General features: G+C 41.0%; 1 long non-coding RNA gene across 3 annotated transcripts in view; it reads right to left on the bottom strand.

Annotated features, from left to right (window-relative positions):
* Positions 1-3022: 3022 nt before the first annotated feature.
* The window catches only part of LOC142664876 (uncharacterized), a 155483-nt gene continuing 145790 nt past the window's right edge, over positions 3023-12715 (bottom strand). For all 3 annotated transcript variants that reach the window (XR_012851399.1, XR_012851400.1, XR_012851401.1), the window contains exons 4-6: positions 5652-5744; positions 5316-5450; positions 3023-4244 (exon numbers count right to left, since the gene is read on the bottom strand). This is a non-coding gene — a long non-coding RNA (uncharacterized LOC142664876). The remainder of the gene's footprint in view (positions 4245-5315; positions 5451-5651; positions 5745-12715) is intronic.

Genomic DNA, 12715 nt, shown 5'->3' with positions numbered 1-12715 from the left:
AATACAATTATAAAAGACTTTAAGATTTTGTATAGCCAGATTCTTTTACATAATCTCCCTTCATTGGGAGGTCTAAAGCAAAAGATTCCTTTAATCTTTTTGAGAATTTAAATTTTCAATTTGTTGATAAATAATGATGACCGTAATTGGCTGAGAGATCAACATGAAAGTGGTGCAACCAGTGAAAGGCAATGTACAGTCAAGAGTCTTCTACCTTTAATTTGACAGATAAGTAGGAAAAAGTTGCAACAAGAGCAAAAACATCAAACAAGACAGTGAAATATTCCTTTTCATGCATAGGGGAAATCATCGCAGTTTAAAAATCAATAGACTGCAAAACATTGCTTCTCCTCCATATAAAACCTCATTGCCGTGTTTCCTTCAGTGCACACACTTATGTGAACCGATCAAAGCGGATGCTAAAAAACAGTCAGACCAATAATCTCAAACAACTTGCATTAAAGTGTGACCAATATACTTACAGCTGGTACTAAGGCAAGGACAGCAGCATTCATCTCACTTACCTTGGACTTCTCCGATCGGTAGAACAAAAAATGACGATGAATTTCCGTGCTTCTTCAGTATTTCACTTGCAGGTTTCCAAGTTGAATGTTGACAGTGCTCCCCTAGACTAGATCCCTAAACTTTGTACAGGCAATCGGTGGAAGTCTCATCTCACCGGTGGAAAACTTGGTATAAATCTGGAAATCTACTTCAATATGAGTGCAATACTCCCAAGACATCCGATGTTCTTAAAGCATATCTTGCTTGAGCGTATGCTGCTTTCTATAAAGGCAGCATAGTATGGAGGCAGGTCTGCTAAATATTATTGTGCCATTTGGCAAATATGAGCGATCAGAGAATACACCGGACCCATGAAGAGTGCGTTTTCCCGCCCCACCCCTCCGATGGCTCTCCCTGCCGCCTCCATCTTTTCCACCCCCTTTTCCCACTGATGAATGGACTGCTGTGTATGCCTATATATACAGTATATATACAGCACTCAGCTGTAAATTACCACCAAGTAGGGTGGGAAGGTGGAGCAGCGCTCTCCTAAAGTATACACCAAACTCGTAATTCTGAGTCTTGTGTTTTCTTTGATCGATTCTATTATCCAAATGGCACAATAGTTTTTTGTGCCGTTTTGGCTAATAGGAGAGCTGACCTGTCCCCATGATATGAAGACATTACACAGGGCATCATAGCCTGAGGACATATCTGATTTAAATATATTTAGATTGAAGATGACCCTGCAATCAGCTGATCTCTGTGGGTCTGGTTTCAGAAACCCTCTGCTTCCAGCTAACGTTCCTGGAGGGAGTTGAGACCATCCATATGTTTCCCAAGGCGGCTGCAGGGAAAATGTTGTATTGAATGGCCGACCAAATATTTCATGGACGGGCCGGGTCAGCGACTCTTCGCTCTGGCTTATAGAGGAGGTCCAAAACAGCCCCCCCCCCTTTTATGAACTAATAGGGAAAATGGAAAGGGGTTTTCTTTATGAGATATCCCCCATAACTTAAAATCTTCAATATAGATTCTATTAGGCTCTGTTCACAACACACTATGGATATATGTCAGAGGTATATGTTCGTAGTATTCCCTGACGTATACCCCTGACGTTTGCCACTCTATAGCCACACAGTGACATACGTTGGCCATTGGCCACAATGTTAAAAGGAATGTATACCGCACAGTTTTCTATATCATTATGTGTGAGTAGAATTCTCCTTCAAAGTCTGCCAGGCTTAAAGTGAAATTTCACTTTTTAACATTGTGTCGTTTTTAGGTCCGATAATCTGTGCTGAATGATTTCTTAATATATCTTTATAAGGGTTGGAGCTAAATTTTTTCTGACACAGAGCTCCAAATCCCCTGCACAGTCATAGAATTCAATGATAAAATTGTGCCACCACTAGAGGGAGCTGAGGAGCTTACTGCATATTAAGTTTAATGTATAAACAGTATGCAGTAAGCTCATAAGCTCCCCCTAGTGGAGGCAGAATTGTATTATTTTACTTTTTAGTGAAGCAGAAGATTTGGAACTCTGTATCAGAAATACAGAGCTCTGACCGCTATAAAGTTATATGAAATGAATCAGGACAAAATTTTAGATCTATTAAAATCAAAAAATAATGGTGTTTAATATAGACATTCACTTTAAGGCAACAAAGAGGCCCTGGTCAGGGATCTCTGTAACTCAGAAGAAGTTTTGATTTTGATGAGATACAGTCAAGGACATTGCAATCGATGGTGCTTCTGAAGACATGCTGTGATGGAGATTTCAAGTTATGGACCACATCAATGATATCTTCTGACAGTCTCTATGACACATGTGAAGATGTAGCTAAATGGTTTCCATTTCAATAACTTCTTTAATTCTGTTGTTTATGTTACTTTTATGTGGTTTTTTTTAGTAGGCCAAAAAATAAAAAATATCAAATCTGATTATGTGGATTCTGTGAATCAGCGTTTAGCTGAGCATTTTAATGGATACTTAATCTGACTCCGGGGTTAAAATAAACAAGCAGGTCTTGTGTCATGTGCACTAATTGGTTCCATCAACAACAAATTCCATCTGCCGAGCCGGGTGACACGGTGACAAAGGTGAAAGACACAAGAGCAGAAGTGAAGTAAAATGGTTTTATTTTAACAAACGTAGTTCAATAAAGTGACAAGCAAGAAAATCAGGCCACTTACTAAAAATTGTGGATTGACGAAAAAGGTCGATTTAGACCATTTTCTGCCGTCTGTGGGCACCTATTTTTCTTAGAGGCCGACCAAAGACAGATAACTGTGGAAAGGTACTTATCCTGTACTGATCCTGAGTTACATCCTGTATTATACTCCAGAGCTGCGCTCACTATTCTGCTGGTGGAGTCACTGTGTACATACATTACATTACTTATCCTGTACTGATCCTGAGTTACATCCTGTATTATACTCCAGAGCTGCACTCACTATTCTGCTGGTGTAGTCACTGTGTACATACATTACATTACTTATCCTGTACTGATCCTGAGTTACATCCTGTATTATACTCCAGAGCTGCACTCACTATTCTGCTGGTGGAGTCACTGTGTACATACATTACATTACTTATCCTGTACTGATCTTGAGTTACATCCTGTATTATACTCCAGAGCTGCACTCACTATTCTGCTGGTGGAGTCACTGTGTACATACATTACATTACATATCCTGTACTGATCCTGAGTTACATCCTGTATTATACTCCAGAGCTGCACTCACTATTCTGCTGGTGGAGTCACTGTGTACATACATTACATTACTTATCCTGTACTGATCCTGAGTTATATCCTGTATTATACTCCAGAGCTGCACTCACTAATCTGCTGGTGGAGTCACTGTACATACATTACATTACTTATCCTGTACTGATCCTGAGTTACATCCTGTATTATACTCCAGAGCTGAACTCACTATTCTGCTGGTGGAATCACTGTATACATATATTACATTACTTATCCTGTACTGATCCTGAGTTATATCCTGTATTATACTCCAGAGCTGCACTCACTATTCTGCTGGTGGAGTCACTGTGTACATACATTACTTATCCTGTACTGATCCTGAGTTATATCCAGTATTATTCTCCAGAGCTGTACTCAGTTAGCATGTTTGTTGTCAGACATACCTTTATTAGCTTAGCTTAGATCCTATAATACAGTGCATAGTTATTATTTAGGGTGACTGACTGTACAATGCTGGTGTAAAGACAACACCTCCCAGTATCCAAATTACCAGAGCCAACTATGAGCAGACACTGAACAAGCAGGAGATTTCAGCTCTGATTAGTACACAGTTGTGAATGCAGCACTGGAACATAGCACAGCTTTGTTTAGTACAATGCTGAGAAGTGAAGCTACATATTGAGTGAGCGCCTATTGTCTTGAAGAAAAAGGGTCTAGATGCCCCTTCCCCAGAATAGTTGAGGTGATTGCTTTGTCACAATGTAGCATATTGTCAGGGTCTTCACAGGTGGTCTCGTCTATTTTCGGTTCTCAGGAATTCTGTGTTCCAAAAAACTTTTTCAAGGATGCAATGGGCAGACAGTCGCTGCTTGTACTATGGAATATGCTGATCCATTTGACTTTATCATACATTATAAATCAGTAATGAAGCCATGGGTGACGCCTGGTGGCGGAATCTCTCTTGCTGTGCACTGTTCCATACACACGCTTCTTATTCAAATTACAGGTATTATCTTATACATGACTTTCCTGCAAAGTACCGAAATAAAATGAACAATTTCAGACAACATCAAAGCGATATAGACTATGCCTGTAGGATTAAGGGTAGAGCTGTATACCGGGGATCTATAATCTGTCTGCCTATCTCATATCTATCTATCTATCTATCTATCTATCTATCTATCTATCTATCTATCTATCTATCTATCTATCTATCTATCTATCTATCTATCTATCTATCTATCTATCTATCTATCTATCTATCTATCTATCTATCTATGTGCAGTGTAGGTTCCCACCTCATAGAGGTCGCCTTGTCGTGGCAGGTGGGCTCACACAATTTGATCAAAATCTATCTATCTATCTATCTATCTATCTATCTATCTATCTATCTATCTATCTATCTATCTATCTATCTATCTATCTATCTATCTATCTATCTATCTATCTATCTATCTATCTATCTATCTATCTATCTACCTATCATCTATCTATCCATAGGACACAATACTTCTAATCCTCCCGTCAGTAGGGTCAGCATACTGCATTTCTCACTGTTATTAATCCCCAATGTACAATTTGTGTTACACTATACAGGCCTGAAGGCAATGCTAAGCTTGGCCAATGAGACAGCCAAAACCAAAGGTTAGGGTTGGCGAGGGTTGCCAGGATGCATGGTGATGGTGGTAGGGGGCCTTGCAAGTAATGGAATGAACCAGGACAAGGGATTATCCCACCATAGTGGAAGCAGGAAGATTCTCGGATATGCCACATATATACTTTATGACATATTATTTTTTGATTATTTTTTTTTATAGCTGTGATAGTGTACAGAATCCGGCTGCCAGTAGCATTTGACAAACTGCCAGGATATCTGAGTAATCCATCCTCGCCTCTACAGGACCCTGTTTTATGATTAGGCATGGTCTTTATAACAATGGCATTTGTTGTGGCACACCCATTAATTCTGATGAGATATGCGCCCCTGCATAAAAGACATCAGACAAATTAAATCAAGTAGTCATCGCACTTAATGCCAAGGCCAGATATAAAATGTATGAAAGTTTACCAGTTACCGTGGCATCTAATCCCCTTACTTACTATTTCGGCTGTTACATGCCTTGTAGACCACACTTCACTCTTATGGATCTAGACAACAGTTTTCAACTTTAAATAGTACGTATTCTTTGCTACCAATTTCCTTGTTTTTTTGGGGGGTTTTTTGCACCGACGTATCTAAAAAAAGACAAAATGATGCAACGTTGCATAAGCCTGCTATTGTTCTGTGTATATAGTTTTAATGGAAACCTATATGTTTCCATGGTTACAGACTACAAACAAGTCCTGTGTGTAGTCTGATACTGCAGTCATGTTTTACCGCGCTTCCTTTACATTCTCTTCTTACTAAAATACATACAGTAGAAAAGAAAATCTTACCAGTGGCTCTTCAAATGTTGTGAAACTACAACTCCCAGCATGTCCTGGCTGTCTGTGTTAAAGCCTATGTCTGGTTTGGTTCAGTTCTTCGTACTGTGAACAAAGTAAAAAGTGATCATATCCGGTCAGTAAATGGCAATTCTTATGGCCTAGTCATGTGATCCCCTATCACCCACATACTCATGTACAGCGCTAAAGCTATTGGGTGAGACCATGAACGAGGCCGGCCTTTTGTTGGATGGTAGCGAGTGTAGTACCTTGGGTCCGTGGTGTACTGTCGTATACCATACAGTATCTAATTTTTATCTCCCTACAGTATGGTGCCTTGGTAGCCCGATGCAGGTAGTGCGATGATTTCACGACATTGCACCACCGGCTTCGGGGTGCTGACAGTACTGTCTGAAAGAGACCCCAGACACTCTGTTCCTTGTGGGAACAGGGTTAGGTGAGGGTTATTATTTTATTTTCATGACTAATATTACTGTGAGGGAAGAAAAAGAGGGCATTCATTCTGTGTGGAGCACAAATATGGAACAGCGTTTCTGTGTGGGGCACAGAGGAGGCACTAATACTGTGTGGGGCACTTAGAGGAGCAATATTACATTTTGGAGCCCAAGAGGCGGCCCTCTTATTGTGTGGGGCCTAAAGGAAACACTCTTGCTGTGGGGAGCGCAAATGGGAGTATTTTACTGTGTGGGTCACTGTTACCATCTGATAGTTTTTGGGAAATTATCTAGCACTATTGTTTTAAGGGGTACTATCGAGTCGTGGCTGTAAGAAGTCAATATGGCGGTTTGGGCTATATAGAGAAGAAAAGGGAGAGTTAACAACTCCAATCAATGAAGACGTCACCTGTGAGTCAAAACCTTTCCCATTAATGTGTCTAAAAAACGGCTAAATAGATATAATTGTTTTTTTTTTATGTTAGACTGAATTTGTAGACATCATAAGAAAATGAACATTGTTCAGGACGGGCTCACTCATGAAACCTTTACACTGGGTACCTTAGTATGTTAAAACGGCCCTGGGCAAAACAGCCCGCATGAGACAAAAGTTGATTGTCCTATTCTCAAAAATATTTGACTAGAGAACATTTTTCAAAAATGTACAGTATATTATGTGCTGTCTTTTCTTCTGAACATTATAGCAACATTTCAGATATGAAAGTTTTGTTTTAGTTCATACCAAACCCTAAAACAGAATGCATGCTTTCTGGATAATTGGGGTTGGGAAATACTAAAACCTGAAGTCCTGAAATATGTCTCCGAACAGTCGGCTGAATGTAGACTTCAAGCTGTTATAGCAAGTGGTTCGTATCCAGTGAGACTGGTAACCAGCTGTGTACTGTGACGGGATTGATAGACAATAGATACCTTTTTGATAACAACAATAAGATTTGTAATTTGACATTCCGAATGGGTAAATAAAATATTTAGTGTTTTTTGTATCTGAGGAATATGCCAAAAATAGAAGTTGTGAATGGAAAATAACAAATCTAAAAAGACGGGAAAAACTGTGTGTTGTATGGGTTTAGGTTTTTACTGTCAAAGAGAAAGTTTATTTCACAACTTCATACTATAAGTTACTTATGAACCCAAATATTCCAAAAAATCTTGTCCGTAAAGGGACAGGTTCCATAGAAGTGGCTATTGGGGCTACTAGGGGGCCCATGGAAAGTTGGGGGCTTAAGCTCATTTTTATTTCACCCCCTTCCTAATGGGTGGCTCAATAGTAAAAAAAAAATGTATTATGTAAAATGGGACCCACCAAAGGTCATATTATTTGTCTCTTACAAAGGATGGAAAAAAGGCCGGCACAAGGAGAAAGGGGGACCCTTGACCATTGCTATGGAACCCGAGTCTTCTTTGTACTATACTCCCCTAATCGAAGGAAGATAAAAATATAAATTAGGACTCAATTAGGTAATATTTCAAAAGTTTTATTTTAAAATTTAGAACAAAAATCTAGATGAAGAATTAGGGTATGTTCACACGAGGTCATTACGTCCGTAATTGACGGACGTATTTCGGCCGCAAGTACCGGACCGAACACAGTGCAGGAAGCCGGGCTCCTAGCATCATACTTATGTACGACGCTAGGAGTCCCTGCCTCGCTGCCAGACAACTGTCTCGTACTGAAAACATGATTACAGTACGGGACAGTTGTCTGGCAGCGAGGCAGGGACTCCTAGCGTCACACATAACTATGATGCTAGGAGCCCGGCTCCCTGCACTGTGTTCAGTCCGGTACTTGCGGCCGAAATACGTCCGTCAATTACAGACGTAATGACCTCGTGTGAACATACCCTCACAGTAAAACACACTGTGTGGCATTCAAGGAAAAGGCCAATTTCAGCCACACTTTAGGGTTTGTATTACAACCACCATGACTGGATCCCTCATAGATCTATTGAACCGAGCTTAGATTTGGGTTCTATGAGGATCTATAACTCAACAGAACCACAAGGGGTCCAAGAGTTGTGCCATGGTATGGACCCTAAAAGAGTCACAATGATCAGTCTAACCTGGAATCACTTGATGCTCTATAAGCTTTAGCGTACAGTTAGAATAGTAAAAAAGTTGGGGCAAAAAGTTCCTAGGGTGCTTCATCAGGTGGACGGACATAGCTACTATCTTGTGGATGTGCCATTGGCTGAGATGAGAATACCCCGTTAAAGCTACAATACAGATTTCTAAGCGTAAACACAGGCCCGGGGACGGGGATAGTTGTAGAAGGGAATGTTTCATTGTTTAAAGGACAATTTCAGCACAAAAACAGCAAGTAATCAAGGTATCAATGATTATCTTTCTACGGTTCCATACATGTTAGATAATTAAAGTTAACGGCCAATTACTTGAAATGACTTCCGTGAAGGTTCGTTCGTTTGAGTAATGTTAGGAAATGTTATTTTAATGATCTGCTAAATCTCCTATTTTAAAGATTTATTGGATGTAGGAAAAATATTCAAAAACATCTTGTTTCTCACTCTTATTGTTATCGTTTCTCCACTAGTTTAATGGTGTTTTGTTTTAGTTTTTTTTGCTTTTAGAAAAATACATTTGGTTCTTCACATTATATGAAAAAAAATAAAAAATAATTGCAGCAGGAATGGAGTTACAAGAGGCTTCTGACCTTGGTAGGAAACCTTTACTATTCAGGGTCAACCTCTTTACAGTAATTATTACTTATGGTTGGCCTTTTTGTTTTTCTTGCCAACATCCTCAATTAATGATCTATTCCAGGAGCCCCATAGATTGTAGTTACAGATGAGATAATAGTCAAAAAACTTTTATAGCTTTGCTCATCATGTGCTTCCTGGTTCATGAACAGAATGTGAGAGAGCAGTAAGATTTCCAAAGGGAAGGGAAAAAGTGGGGGTCTGTCCCCAGGAGATTATAGGAATAGGAGGAGTAGAGTGTTTCATTGTGGGGCTTATCACTTATTTGGGACTGTACTGGTTTCTTCTTCAGGTATCACACAGTAAAAGAGCGGAGGTTTTGGGGAGATGGACCTCTTCCCTGTCTAATTTTAAAAAAAATCAAGATTTTAGGAAAGTTGGGCAACACATCCCCAAATTCACTTTAAATTTGCCAATATTTGTTGCCAGCTGTGACCCATGATACCTCAAAAATGGCAGATTAGCATACCTCCCAAATGGTCTTTTATGCAAATATACCCCAAAGTGGGCATTTCTGAAAGGGTTTGTTAGATCCTGGGCAGATCGAGGGAGGGCCTACAAATGTCCTGCAAATGGGGGTTCAAAGGGGATGTGTCACAGCCGTGGTCACAGACCGCCGCCATTCCTTACCTGGCGACGCCCGCGACCACAGTCCGGCGTCTCCCTCCTAGGAGACGTTAAGCACTCACGGCCGGCTGGTCCTGCTCTCACTGGTATGGTGCGCGCGTGTGGTCCCGGTATTAAAAGGCCAGTGCACGCACATGTTTAAAGTTCCCTAATCAACCCCTGCCCATCCTGGACTATAAGAAGGGCTCCGCCCTTCCATTCCCTGCCTGAACGTAGTTGTAGTTTTACCATGTCTGTATTGCAAACGGTCCCTTAGTGTTTTCCTGCTCCAAGTGTTCCCTTGTCCTGCCTCCTATATCCTATATCCCGTGCTGTGCCTTGTTTTGAGCCTGTGTAGTACCTGAGCCGCACCTTGCCTTGCATGCTGGAATTCTCCATGTCGGCTGCCGCCTGTCCTTCTGGATATCATCTGCCACGTCTGGCGCAGCCCACCACCTCCAGCCCCATCTGTGCCAGAGCCCTTGCTGCCATCCGGACTATCCCAGGTACCCGTGTGCTATACTCCTACCATAGACTTTGTGTGTAAACTGTGAGTTGGTCAGCTGCCTCTCCGCTATGGCAAAGCGGCCTAGTGGGTCCACATACCCCTGGATCGTGACAGGTTGTATGGATTAGTTAGTATTTTGAGAACATTTATACAACTCAAAGTTGCTTATGTTATGTTGTTTATGTGAATATTTTTAAAGGGCACATCCAAACAAAAACGTACAATTTACTGTGTTCCTGAATTCCTAGGTAAGTGTCACCAGAAGCTTTTTGGCATCAGTCTCCCCGCGGCTCTTTGCTCTGGCTAATAGAGGGGGTCCCAAAGGGGCAATGACATTCAATGCTCTATGGACAGGACAAGCCAAATGGACAATCCTTCTACTGAACACTAAAACATTGACTATCACATGGAGCCTTATAACAGAGCTTGAAAGTTATACAATGGAAATGTGGAAAATCATGACATATTGTCCCATCTCACATCATTTCCTATGGGTAACGTATTAATCTCCCCTACTTTGGGTGTAACTTAGATGTTGTTGTGTCCGCGGTTGCTGACTGCCGGCACACTGTACTTACCGGCAGCCGCGACCGCGGGACACTGAGGGCTTGTTGGCATCTCCCACCCAGGAGAAGCCAAAACACGCGGCTGCACTCTAGGGCGCGCTTGTCCCTGGCCTTAAAGTGCCAGTGCGCGCACCAAGGGTTCCCTAACCTATCCCCTTACATCCTAGACTATATTAAGAGCAGAAAAGAAAGAAATGATCCAGCGCTGAGTCGTGCTTCAAGTTAAAAAGGAAACGATATTCCCACCTTTATTCGAGTATAGAGGTTAAAAATTTGTGGGGAAACGCCGTCCCAGAACGAGTGTGAGTAGTAGGTAGTTGTGCCTTGGCCTACGCGTTTCGAGCACCTCCTGTGCTCTTACTCATGGCAAAAGAATGTGACATTCTGGGACGGCGTTTCCCCACAAATTTTTAACCTCTATACTCGAATAAAGGTGGGAATATCGTTTCCTTTTTAACTTGAAGCACGACTCAGCGCTGGATCATTTCTTTCTTTTCTTCCATTACACACCGCCAGCTGTAGCGGGGATCCGAGCAGCGAGTCTGGGGACGCATCATACTGGTGAGCTGGAGGTTTCCTCCCTTCTTTACTATATTAAGAGCACTACCCTTCCACTCCATGCCTGAGCATTGTTGTTGTATTCCCATGTTAGTCTTGCAAATGGTCCCTTAGTTGTTACTCTGCTCCCAGTGTTCCCGTATCCTACTTCCTACTTCCTGTATCTCGTAACTGTGCTTGTTCCTGAGTTGTAACTAGTGTTGGATTTGTGTTGTCATCATCCAGGTTTCGTGTCATCTGCCACTTTTATCGTGTCATCTGCCACGTCCAGTGTAGTGTGCCACGTCCAGTGTCGCCTACCATGCCATGCATGACCTGTGCCAAGTGTCTACTACACCACGATCCTTCTTCTCTGAGTATCTGCCAGATCATCTTCCCAGGCACTCTTACCCCAGAGACCGTTACTGCCTGTTGTTTGGCCTGCTGCTACTCCGCTACGGCGGAGCGACCTAGTATGTCCACATATCCCACAGGCGTGACAGATGTCCTGTGACTGTGCACACCTGCCAAATGATGTCAGTGAAGGTAAAATGCATAAGAGGGCGGAGTCTGACTCATACTCTCCTATATGGGAGAATTTGCATAAAGGATATAATAGCCACAAGTAGCTACAATGTACAAACAATACTGTCACAGTGACTACAGGTAACACAAAGTCATGTTTTCCTTATCCCGTTTTTATAATTATCTGTTACTGAGAAGATCTGCACTGTCCTGTTTTTCACATTGTATATTTTTATTTTTTTTATGTGTTAAAACCATTACCCATCAGGAGAGATAGAGAAAAAAAGTTCATGGAAAAAAATGCTTAACTGTTTCAGGGCCGCTAAAAAAAACTGTTTCAGGGATAAATGCTGTCCCTTTTTTGGGGACTAATGATGTCATTTTGCGGTGTTTTTTCGGTGACTAATGTGACTTTCTTTCTTAATCTCTTTTACGCTTATGTTTGTTTTATTTCTAGGTTTGCAAAATATATTCTTTTAAATTTTAGCTTTTTTAACTTCTTTCTAGTAATTATATAGCGTTCCCCTATCACATATTTTATATTTTTATTTGCCATAATTTAATGTTTATTTTGATATATTACAATTTAGGGTAATTTAATAGGTGCTAGTGCTACGAAACGACTGATGGAGACGGTGTATTTTAGGAAGGGTGTAGCTTATTTTAATTGTGAATTTTATTTTATTTTTTTACTTCGTAAGAAAAAAATAAAATAAAATAAAAAATAAAAAAAATATATATATATTTTTTTCTGCACTCTGATTTCCCTTTTGTAACTGAACCCCAGTTCCCGCACAGCAGGAAATTCAGTCCTGTTAAGTTCAATTGACATTTTGCAGGACTGTTGATTGTATGCGCTTGGAAATGCCAGACGTATCCATATGGCCCCGTTCACCCTATGGATGCCAAAAAAGGATCCTTTTGGCATACGCCCGGCCGGTATGTGTCTGTACACTTTTTTTTCCCATCTGTACAGAGTGTTATTATCGACCACGCTATTCCATATTCCATACAGAGAAATTATTTTGGCGTATAGCTTCAACGTATGCTGAATGCAGTGTGAATAGAGCCATAGTGCAGTTGCACATGACAGGACGTTTTTCACGACATCCGAGTGGCACCTGATAATTGTCGCGGACCCATT

The sequence above is a fragment of the Rhinoderma darwinii genome, chromosome 12, assembly GCF_050947455.1.
Source record: "Rhinoderma darwinii isolate aRhiDar2 chromosome 12, aRhiDar2.hap1, whole genome shotgun sequence".
In the NCBI taxonomy this organism is placed as follows: Eukaryota; Metazoa; Chordata; class Amphibia; order Anura; family Rhinodermatidae; genus Rhinoderma; species Rhinoderma darwinii.
This window is presented reverse-complemented; position numbering and strand designations above follow the sequence as displayed.